At 37.3% G+C, this 15,863-nt stretch overlaps 1 protein-coding gene across 1 annotated transcript in view; it reads right to left on the minus strand.

Moving 5' to 3' along the window:
- The window catches only part of LOC124594378 (esterase E4-like), a 115,023-nt gene that overhangs the window by 74,257 nt on the left and 24,903 nt on the right, over nucleotides 1-15,863 (minus strand). The gene's annotated exons all lie outside the window — the stretch shown is intronic.

Here is a 15,863-nt window from a genome sequence, read left to right on the forward strand (position 1 = left end):
TTGTTACAGTGCTACATTGTGATATTATTAAAATGCAACTAAAATAATTTTTCATTTATTTAAGGATAGTTGTGTACAACTGTTCTGAAAAATGTCATGAAGAATAATTATGTGAAAAGAATGATTAGTATTCTTCATAAAAGATCCTTTTCAATTTTCATCATCAGTTTTGATTTAATTCTGTGTTAAATTTTATATAAGATTAAAAGGAGAAGCCAAACAAATAATAGCATCCAGTAGTAACATTGCATATTATGTTATGCAGGGTGATGGATCATCTCTAAGCAAAAATCCCAACTTGGAAATGAAAGGTTTACATGTTGTGACATAAAAGTTTGAGAATCGCAAGTAGTTTGTGTTGTCTGCCAGTGAATAACACCACCATGTTTTTGATTTACCTCACTTTCTCTCAATCTTTAGCATTAATTTCTCTTCAATTACACCAACCATCTTTTTCCTACTTCTCAGTAGCTCCTCTACTCAAATTAACTTTTAGTCTCATCAAATACTAATCAAATTACCAGTACTTTACTTACTTCAGTGGACAAAGTTCAAAACCATCGTACAATATGCGTTAAATGAGTATGTGCCAAGCAAGATCGTAAGAGATGGAAAAGAGCCACCGTGGTACAACAACAGAGTTAGAAAACTGCTGCGCGAGAAAAGGGAACTTCACAGCAAACATAAACATAAAAGCCTTGCAGACAAACAAAAATTACGCGAAGCGAAATGTAGTGTGAGGAGGGCTATGCGAGAGGCGTTCAATGAATTCGAAAGTAAAGTTCTATGTACTGCCTTGGCAGAAAATCCTAAGAAATTTTGGTCTTATGCCAAAGCAGTAGGTGGATCAAAACAAAATGTCCAGACACTCTGTGACCAAAATGGTACTGAAACAGAGGATGACAGACTAAAGGGAGAAATACTAAATGTCGTTTTCCAAAGCTGTTTCACAGAGGAAGACTGCACTGTAGTTCCTTCTCTAGATTGTCGCACAGACAACAAAATGGTAGATATCAAAATAGATGACAGAGGGATAGAGAAACAATTAAAATCGCTCAAAAGAGGAAAGGCTGATGGACCTGATGGGATACCAGTTCGGTTTTACACAAAGTATGTGAAGGAATTTGCCCCCCTTCTTGCAGCGGTGTACCGTAGATCTCTGGAAGAGCGTAGCATTCCAAAGGATTGGAAAAGGGCACAGGTCATCCCCGTTTTCAAGAAGGGACGTCGAACAGATGTGCAGAACTATAGACCTATATCTCTAACGTCAATCAGTTGTAGAATTTTGGAATATGTATTATGTTTGAGTATAATGACTTTTCTGGAGACTAGAAATCTACTCTGTAGGAATCAGCATGGGTTTCAAAAAAGACAGTCGTGTGAAACCCAGCTCACACTATTCGTCCACGAGACTCAGAGGGCCATAGACACGGGTTCACAGGTAGATGCCGTGTTCCTTGACTTCTGCAAGGCATTCGATACAGTTCCCCACAGTTGTTTAATGAGCAAAGTAAGAGCATATGGACTATCAGACCAATTGTGTGATTGAATTGAAGAGTTCCTAAATAACAGAGCGCAGCATGTCATTCTCAATGGAGAGAAGTCTTCCAAATTAAGAGTGATTTCAGGTGTGCCCCAGGGGAGTGTCGTAGGACCGTTGCTATTCACAATATACATAAATGACCTTGATGATGGCATCGGAAGTTCACTGAGGCTTTTTGTGGATAATGCTGTGGTTTATCGAGAGGTTGAAACAATGGAAAATTGTACTGAAATGCAGGAGGAACTGCAGCGAATTGACGCATGGTGCAGCGAATGGCAATTGAATCTCGATGTAGACAAGTGTAATGTGTTGCGAATACATAGAAAGATAGATCCCTTATCATTTAGCTACAAAATAGCAGGTCAGCAACTGGAAGCAGTTAGATCCATAAATTATCTGGGAGTACGCATTAGGAGTGATTTAAAATGGAATGATCGTATAAAGTTGATCGTTGGTAAAGCAGATGCCAGACTGAGATTCATTGGAAGAATCCTAAGGAAATGCAATCCGAAATCAAAGGAAGAAGATTACAGTATGCTTGTTCGCCCACTGCTTGAATACTGCTCAGCAGTGTGGGATCCGTACCAGATAGGGTTTATAGTAGAGGTAGAGAAGATCCAATGGAGAGCAGCGCGCTTCATTACAGGATCATTTAGTAATCACGGAAGCATTACGGAGATGATAGATAAACTGCATTGGAAGACTCTGCAGGAGAGACGCTCAGTAGCTCGGTACGGGCTTTTGTTGAAGTTTCGAGAACATACCTTCACCGAAGAGTCAAGCAGTATATTGCTCCCTCCTATGTATATCTCACGAAGAGACCATGAGGATAAAATCAGAGAGATTAGAGCCCACACAGAAGCATACTGACAATTCTTTTTTCCACTAACAATACAAGACTGGAATAGAAGGGAGAACCAATAGAGGTACTCAAGGTACCCTTCGCCACACACCGTCAGGTGGCTTGCAGAGTATGGATGTAGATATAGACATATCAAAAAATGCAGTCAGTTTATAATTTCATTTAACATAATTTGATGGGCAAAAATTTAAAGCAGCAGCAGAAGAAAGTGTCTTTAAAAGATTTGGAAGTATGCAAGCTTTCTGAGCCTGTGGTTCCTTCTATGGCAGAAGGGTTGAAGGGAAAGGAAGAGGTACGAAGGAAAAGGACTAGGAATGTTTAATGTGAAAAAGTCCCTCAGAGCCCTGGGTCAGGGGAAACTTACCAGATGGGATGAAAAGGAAAGACTTATTACTGGAACCTGCACAGAATGAGATTTGAAAACCTGAGAACAAAGTTGGAAGAAAGGGAGACAAGAAAGACAGAGATTACTGAAAAAAACATTGTGCAAGAGTCATGGAAGGCAGAAAACTAAGTGCATTATACATGGCAGACAGGATTTTGGGCAGGAGGGGGGGGGGATAGACAGGTTGTAAAATGAAAGATATAGTAAAATAAAGGGAAGTAGAATAAAAGAATAGTTACTGAAAAGAAATGCTGAGACCACAGAAATAACAGTAACTTTAGGCCAGGTGGGTGATGAGAGCCAAGCACATGTTTTAATGCCAATTTCCATCTGCAGGGTTCTGAGAAATTGTTCATGAGGAAGAATCGAGATGGTGCATGTCATGAAATGAGAACAGAACTCACGACTGTCATGTTTTAGAGAATGCTCTGCAACACGATATTGTGTGTTTCCAGTACACACCCACTGTCCATGTCGATTAATTCTAACAGATAACTTGTACCAGCCTCTGTCTTGGTTATCACTGTATCTTTCACCTTCAAGTCCTCAGGTTTTCCAATCTTGTCTGGAGAAGGCACCAACACTCAGTCTTCCCTTCTCATCTTATCCAGTAGGTCTTCCTTAACCTGGTGTTCTGGTTGGCTTTTCTGTATTCTCCACATTTCCTGAACCACATCAGTCCTTTTTCCTTCATCTCTCTGCTCCTTTTCCTTCACCTGTTCTGCCAGAAAAAGGAGCCACTGGCTTCAAATGCTTGCATAATTACAAATCTTTTATACGTTTTCCCCTGCTGCCACTTCGTGAGTAGATTTTTATCTGTCCAATTAAATCATATTTTCAGGTACTGATTATTTTTGATGATACAAGATGGCGGCTAGTGACAAGAGTAAATCGTGTCTTAAGTGCAATAAACTAATAAAAACCACAGAAATATTCGTGATCTGTGGATTATGGTGTAGAAAACAGTTTCACAGTGATTTTGATGGTCTAAGCAACAGTAAAAAATGTGGTGTCACCGCCAGACACCACACTTGCTAGGTGGTAGCCTTTAAATCGGCCGCGGTCCATTAGTATACGTCAGACCCGCGTGTCGCCACTGTCAGTGATAGCAGACCGAGCGCCACCACACGGCAGGTCTAGAGAGACGTACTGGCACTCGCCCCAGTTGTACAGCCGACGTTCATAGCAATGGTTCACTGACAAATATGCTCTCATTTACCGAGACGATAGTTAGCATAGCCTTCAGCTACATTTGCTATGACCTAGCAAGGCGCCATATTCAATTGATAATTAATATTATGAAGCATGTACCGTAATGAGAGATGTTCTACAATTGTGGATTAAAGTTAAGTATTCTACCAGTTACCTCCTGTTTTGCTAATCTTATTTCTCTGACCTGTTCCAGACCTAACGCCAGCCAGCGTGTAATTAAACGCGTGCATTTCGGCCTCCTCTAGAAAAACAGTGTTGGCTCTTCTGCCAACACTACAAAATACGTCTCGTGAGAAATTCGAAAGAGCGAATTAAGTTTTGTTGTGAAGCATGTGAGTCTGCCTTACATGTTAAGCTGACGAAAGAGGTAGGAACTACAATGGATTGGGAAGCTGTACAATATTTAAGTGAAAGCGCGTCAGGTGCAGAAGTGAGTAATATTAAGGAGACAAAAAGCTACAGCCACATTGTAAAAAATAGTGTTTGTAATAATGGTAACAGAGAAATTGAAAAGTTAAATGAACGATTAAAAAGCCTTCAGCTAATTGCTGATATACTGAGACGAGATATCACTAAACTTGAGAACAAAAACCGTGAGTTAATAACATTGGTTGCGAGCAGTAAACACCAAAACAGCATAAACAACTTAAACACGCATTCCAGTGAAAGTAATGGTCAAAATTGCGTAAATAGGCCGAACTCAAATGCCAGTGAAAGTAACGGTAAAAACTGCTTAAATAGGCCTAACTCAAATGCCCTTCAAAGTGAAAACAGTGGCCTAAAGTGTGTAAACAATTCAAAAACTATTTCTCGTGTAATGCCAAACAAAGTGACTAAAAAAGTGCCTTGCTCACAACGAAATACATGGAATAAACCTAATGTCGTGTGCACAAACATGTTCAGTGTGTTATCAGAAAGCAGCAGCAACTCCATAAACATTGAAAGTGAACAAGCCACCCAACGTGAAGATAAAAACATTGTAAGGAGCTGCAAAAACATTGCCAACAGTCAGAAACAGCGAACAAAGAAACACAATGTGCTTTTTCTTGCGGACAGCCATGGAAGAAAGCTACCAAATATTCTACAGGATGTGAATATGGATCTTCATGCAACTGGCATCGTAAAACCTGGTGTGAGGACAGAAAATATTGTTGAAGGCATCTCAGAACACAAGAATACAACAAGGGGCAGTGACTTCGTTGTTTGTGTGACTGGTGCAAATGATGTAGCACATAATGAAGCCAAAAAGTGTACAACAGGTTTGAAAATTTTTTTAGATGTAAGTAAGGTGGAAAACACTATTGTTGTGATGATACTTCATAGACATGACTTGATCTATAATTCATGTGTTAACAAAGAGATTCGCAAAACAAATATTAAAATCAAACAACTATGTTCCATTTATGCTAAATGCAATGTAGTGGATATTAGCAGACTTGAAAGAAATTTCCACACTGAACATGGTGAGCATCTAAATTACCATGGGAAAACATTATTGTGTCAGGAGATAAACAAAGTTGTAAATGAAACACGAGCACGCAGCAGCCTTGTCTTAAAAGACAGTCCCACAGAGCATGACTGTGCACCTCCTTTTTTAGAGAAAACGATATTACAGACGAAGGAAAGTTAGAAACCACATTAAGTGGAAACTGCAGCAGTCTAATTCATTCAGATAATTGTGCAACCCTAGATCATGTAGCAAAAATAAATGAATACAGATGGTTCTGTGAAAGTAGAATACCATTATGTAGCAGTGAGAGTTTCCTCCTCCTTCATATAAATGTACAATCTCTTAGGTGTAAAATCAATGAATTACAATACTGGCTCGATAAAATCAACTGCAGTGTTATATGCATCAATGAACACTGGATGAAAGACACTGAAATAGACTTGTGTGTTCCTCTTGGATATTCGTTAGTTACAAGCTACTGCAGAAAAAGTATTACACATGGTGGGGTCTCAATATATGTCAAAAGTAACCTTGAATTGCATTACTCAGTTATAGACCTTAGCAGAATATGCCTTGAAGCTACAATAGAAGTAGCCGGTGTGGTAATTGTCTCAATCTATCGAATCCCAGGCTCTGATGAGATAGTATTTACAGAAAAAATTAATACTTTTATACTGTTGTTGTCAAAATATAAACAGCATAGAATTGTAATTGTAGATGATATTAACATAGATATAAGGGCAAAGAGAAAAAATGTAATTCATATGATAAACACTCTGAAGTCATTAAACTATTACTGTCTCAATGAAAAACCCACTAGACTGAACGCATGCTTAATAACATAATTAGCAATGTACAAAGAGACTCCATACAATGTGATGTAATAGAATTAGGAATATCAGATCATGCACGGCTGTGGCTTCAAATAGAAAAGTCAGCCTTCAGTTCTACAGAGAGAGAAGCGACATATAGAATTCTAGGTGAATCCAATGTAAACAAAATGATAAACCAGTTAAAAGAAATGGATTGGACTCATGTAATGGATAACAAGAAAACGATTAATAAATGTTTTTCCATTTTCCTGACAGAGATCAAGCATACAGTAGAAATGACATGCCCCTTGGTAACCAAAAGGTGCCAGAGTAATATTACTCATAAGCAACAAAATACTAACAAGTGCTACACCCCACAACTTAACAAACTCAGAATACTACTGATGATTATGAAAGACAAATCTCATAACAGTGATAGGGACAAGGAAAATTACACTAAAATGAGAAACCTTTACAGATTAGAAATAAAAAATGCTAAGTGCTGTGCAAATGATGAATATATTTTAAATTCTAAAAATAAATGTAAAGCTGCCTGGACTGTCATTAAAAGGGAAATCAATAATACCAATAAAGAAAGGAGTATCTCTATTGACTGCAATATTCTCAATGAATATTTTGTAAATAGTGTCACCACCCCACCCATCAATTCTGCCTCTGATGCAGAAGCATTGCTCACTTGTGCAAAACAGACAAGAAGTGAGAAGTTCACTTGGACCCGAATCACATTAAATGATATTCGTAAGTCAATAAACAAATTAAGTAATTCCAAAACAGAAGATTATTATGGACTCAGTAATCTCACATTAAATGTATAGCAAAAGAAATTGAAATGCCACTTCTCTCACTATCAAACAGAGTACTTGATGAAGGAATATTCCCCGACTGTCTTAAGCTCACAGTTACATTGTCAGTGTATAAAAAAAGATGAAAGAAACCTCCCAAATAACTACAGACCCATTTCAATAGTACCAATCATATTCAAGTTAGTAGAAAATTGTGTGCATAAGCAGATATACAGGTATTTTGAAACCAACAAAATTTTAAATGAACAACAGTTTGGCTTCAGGTCACACCTATCAACTGTAAAAGCAGTAGAAGCTATGATAAGCAATGTTTATGAAGGGTATGAAAAAAGGGTATCAATGTCTGGAACACTTATTGACCTAAGTAAAGCTTTTGACTCGGTGTCACATAACATACTCATCACAAAGTTAAAATACTATGGCATTTAAGATGACACACTCCAACTATTCAGATCTTATCTAACCAATAGGTTACAACTTGTATATGCAAATAAGCAGAGGTCAGAAATACTCCCTATAGAAAGAGGAATACCCCAAGGCTCTGTTCTGGGACCTTTTCTGTTCATTGTCTATGTTAAAGACTTCTCAAATTACATACCGTGTAAGAACATACTATATGCTGACGATATGACATTAATAATTACAGGAGAGAACTTACAGAGTGTACTGGACAAAAACAGAGAAATGATGCAAATGGCTAATTACTGGTGTCAGGCTAACCAGCTGTGCATAAATCAAACAAAAACAGAAGAAATAATATTTAATCTCAAAGTAACTAAAAATGAAAACAAAACAGTGAAATTACTTGGACTAAACATAGAACAAAAGCTCTCATGGGAAGGACACACAAATTATCTATGTAGTAAACTAGCATGAGTACTTTTCTTATTGTATAAATTAAGAAACAGTGTGAGCAAGCAATTGCTACTCCAGTCATATTATGCTTTTTTTCATTCCCAACTGCAATATGGAATATTGCTTTGGGGTAACTCCCCAGGGGCTGAATGTATTTTCAGACGGCAGAAGAAAGCAATTAGGTGCATGGAGGGGTTAGCACCCAGAGAGTCCTGCAGAAATTATTTTAAATCTCTTGGCGTAATGACAGTGCCAAGAATGTACATATATAACTGTCTAATATATGCCAGAGAAAATCTGAAAAAATTGAACATGAGATGTGATGTGCATGCACACAGTACAAGAAACAGTCACCTGCTGGACTTGCCTTCCACAAGACTTGCTGTAGTCCATAATAACTATAAGTACTCAAGCATAAAATTTTTCAATAAGTTACCATGCTCAGCTCGTACAGTACCACTAAATAAATATAAGAATACATTGCAAACCTGGCTAAAAAACAACGAATTCTATACAACTGAAGAATTCTTAGAAACTAATCATCAAAATATATGTTTTACCTAAGTTATGATGAAAATGTTTTGATATTATATAAGCTAGTTATTTACTGTGATTCTTTTCTTATGTGTATATTTAATTTTTGTATAAAACATTGTTTTACATAATGCTGAAGAAAAGGTCTTTAATTCCTTTTCTCCCCTTTTTGTAACTATTAATATCGTACTGAAACTAAAACTCTCTGTAAACTTTGACAAAGCCGATTGTATGAAAAATACTGAAAGGCTAATAAAAATATTCTATTCTATTCTATTCTATTCTATTCTATTCTATTCTATAATTTTATGAGCAAGAGAGGAATAAATTTGCAGCTATCCCTCTTATTTTCTCTGTAACACTAGCAGATATAGTACTTTTGGGATCCAGCTGCTTTTGACATACCTGGGTGAGGTTTTCACATACAATCACGGAATTCGATTGCAATCTTAGCTGGTTTCAGTTGTACATTGGCTATCTTCAGGCTCTAGATATTTCAGTAGCATAAGGTAAATATAGCACTTACACATGCTGTGAATGCTTTGTTCACCACATGCTCTCTATGGCTTGTGGAGTCCAAATACGGGCAACATATCTGACTAAAAACTGTTATGAATTGTTATGATTGTAATCATGTTCTATGACTGTATCTAAAATAAAAGGAAGTAAAAGGTCAGTCACTCTTTTTTAATAGTGCTGGTAATTCATTGTACAGAAGTAGGTGATAAAAGCTTCTGTTAATTTGTCCAGTACACCAATACATGTATATGGGTGAGCCACATCCCCCCCCCCCCCCCCCCCCCCACTTATGATACCCAGATTCCTGCCTGCATGTTGTGCTACTAAGGCAAATGTGACATGTAACTTCTATGAACCCTTGAGGATTTGCATCTGCTCACATGTGGTTATTGTGGTAATTTATTGTCGCATTATGTGTGAATCTCACCTCATCTGTAAATAAAATGCAGGCTCTAAATTGTGGATCTTTAGCAATCTTTCTTAGAAACCATTGGCAGAACTGTAAACTGACATGGTGGTCTTGTGACACTGGAGCCTGCATACGCAGTAAGTGATACACATAAAGTAGCTACTCATGCAGAACTGACCACACAAGAGTATGGTTCAGTTCTTAGCACATTGTTTCAAGATCTCCCTCTAGTTATCACAACACTCATTCCTCCACATCATGAAAGTTCTACCAGAGGACCTTGTTCATGTTACACGTGATCCCAAATCTGTAAGTTACTGGAACAACCTAATGGACATTTTTATAGATGGAATGGAATTTTGAGGATGCCATTCAATGTGCATGACAAACACCTTCTGGTTAATGCCATTGGCTAAGCCTTAGCACAATACCAAGTCTGCCATTTCCCACCTGGAATAATGGGACTGTTTGAATTACAATTATAAGGATGAAATTACAGAACAGAATGAACACATAATGAGCTTACAGTTCATAATCGGTAGTTTGAAAATGGATATTTTGAAAATACAACAAGAAAATAGCAAGCTGAACATGCTAAAACTTGCGCAAGATAGTTCGTTTGTTATGGAAAAGTGATCAAATGTGAAGTGCAATAACAGCAAGACCAAAGTGCAAAATCGTAAAACCTGTGAAAGTAATGCTAGCCCTGTGCACAAAAACACATTTCAAGTACTTTCAACCACCAATAGTGAAAACTCAACATATAGTCTGCATGAACTATGGGAAAAGCAAAAATGCACTGTGAATAAGGTAGGAGAAGAAAATTTATTGACGAAAACAAGCGTGAATGAGGTCAGTGTAAATGTGCAGACCAAAAATTGAGCCAAAGTGTTTAGTAAAACAATACAAAATGATTCCCACATTGTGAACTCCAATAATAGTAAACTATTTGTGCTTTCAGACAGCCATGGTCTTGGACTTGTGAGTAAGCTAAAAGAAACAACTAATACATATTTGTGTGGTACAGTGAAACTGGGAGCCCCACTTGGTGAAATTAAAAAAAATTACTGCATCTGCAGAGGTAAAAAATTCTGCATGATAAAGACTTTGTTGTACTTCTGGGAGGCACAAACAACATCTCCAAAAATGAAACAGCGAGTGCCATGCGCGATCTTAAACAGTGCCTGAGAACCCTCACTCACACAAATGTAGTAATGGTCAATATTCCGAATCACTGTGATCTTGTAAGATGGTCATGTGTTAATATGGAAATAAAAAGTTGCAACAATCAGTTAGCCAAAATTTGCAGACATTTTAAAAATGTGAAATGTGTTGATCTAATCAATATTGGACATAGATTCCAGACACAACATGGACTTCACCCAGATGGCTTGGGGAAAGAATATCTGACAAACCTGATAACCAAGAAAATAAAAAAAACACCAAAATAAATTAAAATCCAAAATAATAATTGCATTGCCATCACCAGACTCCATAACGAAAGCACTGCAAAAATAAATAAAAGCGTTAGAACCATCATCAGCACCAGCAAAGCATGTAAATAAAAACAAAGTGTATACAGTAAGAACAGTGGGCAGTGATTTGAACAACAAGAGAACTACAGTTCCACACCATCCAAATATTATTTTAGATGAAAACAAGAAAAATGAAAAGACTCCAAGTTCACAAGAAAGCACAACAGTAGTGGCAAAACTAACATGGAAGTGTCAGAAACAGCATCACTGTCAACAACAACAACATTAGCAGCAGCACGAATAGCAGCAACAAGCAACTCACCGCAACCCAATGTACAGTGCACGAAATTTGTCCTTCTCAAGCATTTTTGGTATCTCACCTGGACACGGGAAGGAATATGACAGCACAAATGTAAATAAAACTTTAACCAGTTCTCATCCCAGTCACCTGCAGATTTTAAGCCTAAATATTCAGTGCATTATAAATAAATCACTAGGACTTGATGTAGCAATGAATGGTGCAAACATTCACGGCATGTGCACCATGGAGCATTGGTGCAGAAGTTTTGAACTAAGTATCATTAACATTCATTCATATAAGTTGACAAGTTAATATTGTAGCAAAAATGCCAAAAACGGAGGTGTATGTATCTTTACTAAATCAGGTATCAGGTACAAAAGAAGATGTGAAGGTGAATCATTGAGTGTGGAAAATAATTTTGAAGCAGCAGCTATACAGTTGTATGAAATACAGGGAAAAGTCATAGTCATAGCAATATACAGACTGCCTACTAGGGATGAAGACATGTTCATTAATCAGTTAGAAACACTGCTTAACATTCTTTTTACTGAAAGAGTCACTGTAGTTGTCTGTGGGGATTTCAATTATGTAGTTTCAATCTTTTTCCACACATACACGAACCCATAAGAATAACATACAATACATACAGTCTTATAGATAATATATTTTCAAATATATGATCCACAGAAGTAGAAGTAACAAATACTGATCTGGGATTATCAGACCATAATGCTCTTGTCCTCAGAATTCCTTCAATACCACTGCAAGGAAAAAAGTGTACTTCACATATAAAAGAAAATTTTCCACTGAAAACTGTGTAGAATTTACAAATATCCTAACTAGTGAGTCCTGGGCAGAAGTGCTGTCCCTATCAAATATGAATGATGCATATAACACTTTTTCTTCAATTTTCATGGAAGATTTCAAAATGTACTTTCCAAAGAAGCTGTCAAGAATCACATCACTTCACAATACAAAGTCAAGTTCTTGGATCACAGCTGGCATCAAAACTTCTTGTGGAACTCTAAAGAGACTAAATTCAAAATTGAAGGCATCTACAGATCCACAGTTCATAGAATATGTTAAGAATTTATGAGTGGGGGTATTGTGAAAACTGAAACAGGAAAGAGATGTGAAGACCAGGATATCATTCTCAAAAACACAGAAAATGTCAGTATTAAAAAACAAGATTTGCCAAATTACATCAACAATTATTTCATAAATGCAACAACTTTATTATGCTCAAAATTTACAACCCAAGAAAAACCTGAATTTCCAAAAGATGCTTGTAGCATGAGGATAGAGCCGACAGATGAACATGAAGTGTTCAAAGTAATAAAAAGCTTGAAACCTAAAATGTCAACAGGAGTTGATGAGGTGCCTGTTTATACCATAACAATGACAGCTGCACAAATCGCATGGTCCTTGGCATACATAGTCAACTCATCATTTAGTGAAGGAGTGTTTCTGGAAAGGATGAAAATGTCAAAAGTGAAGCCATTATTCAAAAACGGAAGCATAAGGTAGATAATTATTGGTCAATATCCCTCCTTCCAGCATTTTCCAAAACAACAGAAAATTAATTAAGCACAGAATCAACAAATATCTAAATGACCATAAGTTACTAAATAGAAATCAGCATAGCTTCCAGGCAGGTAAAAATACAAAAATAGCAGTAATGTGCTACACTGAACAAATAATCAAAAATCTAGAAAAAGACAACAGCATAGTAAGAATAAATTTAGATTTCTCCCAAGCATTTGACACTGTCATTCTTGGCATTCTTTTAGAAAAACTGGAAGCATTAGGTATTCATGGGACAGGGAAAAAGTGGTTTGAATCATACCTACAAAACAATACAGAGATTGTAGGACTGATGTCAGATTACTCCAACCACAAAATTAATTTTTCTAGGTCCCTTATTGTTGCTTGTCAACATAAATGTCTTTCACACCTCAGATGGAGCAGCAAAGGCCATACTATTCACAGATAACACTAGTGTGAGAATAGGTGCACCAAAGAAAATGCTGCAAATAACTACTGATCAAGTAATAAATAATGTCCAAACTTGGTTCAATGCAAACCAGCTGACATTAAATGCAAATAAAACAAATTATATGCAGTTTGAGAAAATATGTCAAAATGTAAATCTTGATCTGTTGTTGGGTGACAAGGCCATAGACAGAGTGGCATCAACAAAATTGTGGGGGATTGACGTAGATGAAAATCTTAATTTTAATGATCATGTAATGAAACTTGTTCAGAAACGTAACTTAGCCTGTTTTGCTCTTAGAATTATTGCAAATGTCTGTACTCCAGAGGGTGCCATGATGGCATATTTTGGCTATTTTTCAGTCTCTTGCAACGTACGGAATAATGTTTTGGGGTTCGACCACTTGCCGTCTCAAACAAATCTTCCTGTTACAGAAGAGGGCTATCCAAATAACAACACACAGTCATCCACAGACACAATGCAAACCCTTATTCAACAAGCTTAAAGTTCTAGCAATACCTTTCTTATATATGTAGAAATGTGTTTTATAGGTTAGGGCCCACCTTGCAGATTTTCAGACAAATGCTGACTTGCATAACTACAATATTCAAAATAGCACAGCACTCCATACTGAGCGAACAAAATGAACACACCCACAAAGGCATGTGAGCCATATTGGTACAAAACTCTACGACATACTGCCAGGCAACATCAGAAAGTTAGAAGATGAAAACTGATTTAGAGAAAGAATTTCTACTTGAACAATGTTTTTACTCAGTAAGTGACTATTTAGGCCAATAAATAATTCTGATAATGTTTGTATTAAGGCAAAACTGAGAACACTGTCTTTCATCCCCTAAACTTTCTGTTAATTTTGTATATCTGATGGACAGCTGCTGAGTGTGCTAAAATCTGTACTGAATTATTGCAGTGAATATAAGGGCTTCCTGTTTAGGGAAGACAAATGTAAAGCCTTAGGGCAAATAGACTATGCAGTTACAATATTGTTAGTATACATCTATAAAAAGTTGTAGTACTCTATCTTGTATGACCAAGTATTTTTCTTTGTACATTTTTTGTACAATTTTGTATGTATCATTCCTTGTACTACTTAATGTAAAATTTTGTATGTTCCTTTTGCACAAATTGTTTCCCATAAATTTACATGTACTTTTGGACGGCATCCCTACAGTATTTATTGTCTACAGATGGATAAATAAATAAATAAAAATAAAATAAAATGAGGTGACAAGTCATGGTATACCTCCTAATACCATGTCCGATATTCTTTTGCCAAACATAGTGCAACAACTTGATGTGGTATGGACTTAACAAGCTGTTGGAAGTACCATGCACAAGTATTGAGCCATGCTGCCTCTACAGCCATCCATAATTATGAAAGTGTTGCTGGTCCATGAATTTGTGCATCAACTGACCTCCTGATTATGTTCCACATACGTTTGATAGGATTCATGTCGGATGAACTGGGTGGCCAAATCATTTGGTTGAATTGTCCAGAATGTTCTTCGAGCAAATCACAAACAATTTTAGCCCACTGACATGGCACACTGTAAAAATTCCATTGTTGTTTGGGAACATGATGTCCATGAATGGATGCAAATTGTCTCCAAGTATCCAGACATAGCCATTTCCAGCCAATGATCAGTTCTGTTGGACCAGAGGGCCCAGTCCATTCCATGTAAACACAGTCCACACTATTATGGAGCACCTGCCAGGTTACACAGTGCCTTGTTCTCAACTTGTGTCCATGGCTTCATGGAATCTGCACCCCACTCGAACCTACCATCAGCTCTTACCAACTGAAATAGCATTCCATCTGATTTCCAGTCACCAGGGTCCAACTGATATGGTCATGAGACCAGGAGAGGCACTGCAGGTGATGCTGCGCTGTTAGCAAAGGCACTCAAGTCAGGTATCTGCTGCCATATCTCATTAACAACCAATTTTGCTGCACTGTCCTAATGGATACATTTCTCATATGTCCCACATTGATTACTGTAGTTTGTTTCATGCAGTGTTGCTTCTCTGTTTGCACTGACAACTCTGCACAAACACCATCAGTCTCGGTTGTCAAGTGAAGACCATCAGCCACTGCATTGTCTGTGCTGAGGTAATGCCTGAAATTGGTATTCTCAGCACACTCTCGACACTGTGGATCTCTGAATGTTGAATTTCCTAGCAATTTCCAAAATGGAATGTCCCATGCACCTAGCTCCAATTACCACTTCACGCTGAAAGTCTTTTTATTCCCATCGTGTAGCCATAATCACATTAAAAAGCTTTTCACATGAATCATCTGAGTACAAATGAGAAGTCTACCAAAGCATTGCCCACTTATACCTTGTGTACATGATACTACCACCACCTGCATATCACATTCCCATGAATTTTGTCACCTCAATGTATTGACACTTGACAGAATCACAAGTCTTGTCTTGGTGCCAGTACAACACCAAAATGATAACTACAGTAGTAGTGGCATGGGAGGCAATTGTAAGTGCTGTGTCTAGCAACAGCCTTGCTGCCAGAGCACTAAGCACCAAGACAAACATGACCAGTAAGGAAAGAGCAATGAGCTGTCAACAGAAAGACAGTCTTTTCAACTGAGTGCTGACCAGTCCCAACACAAGCAAAAATGGTCTGTATCTCAACATGTATTATTCGGAAA

The sequence above is a fragment of the Schistocerca americana genome, chromosome 2 (genome assembly GCF_021461395.2).
Source record: "Schistocerca americana isolate TAMUIC-IGC-003095 chromosome 2, iqSchAmer2.1, whole genome shotgun sequence".
Lineage (NCBI taxonomy): Eukaryota > Metazoa > Arthropoda > Insecta > Orthoptera > Acrididae > Schistocerca > Schistocerca americana.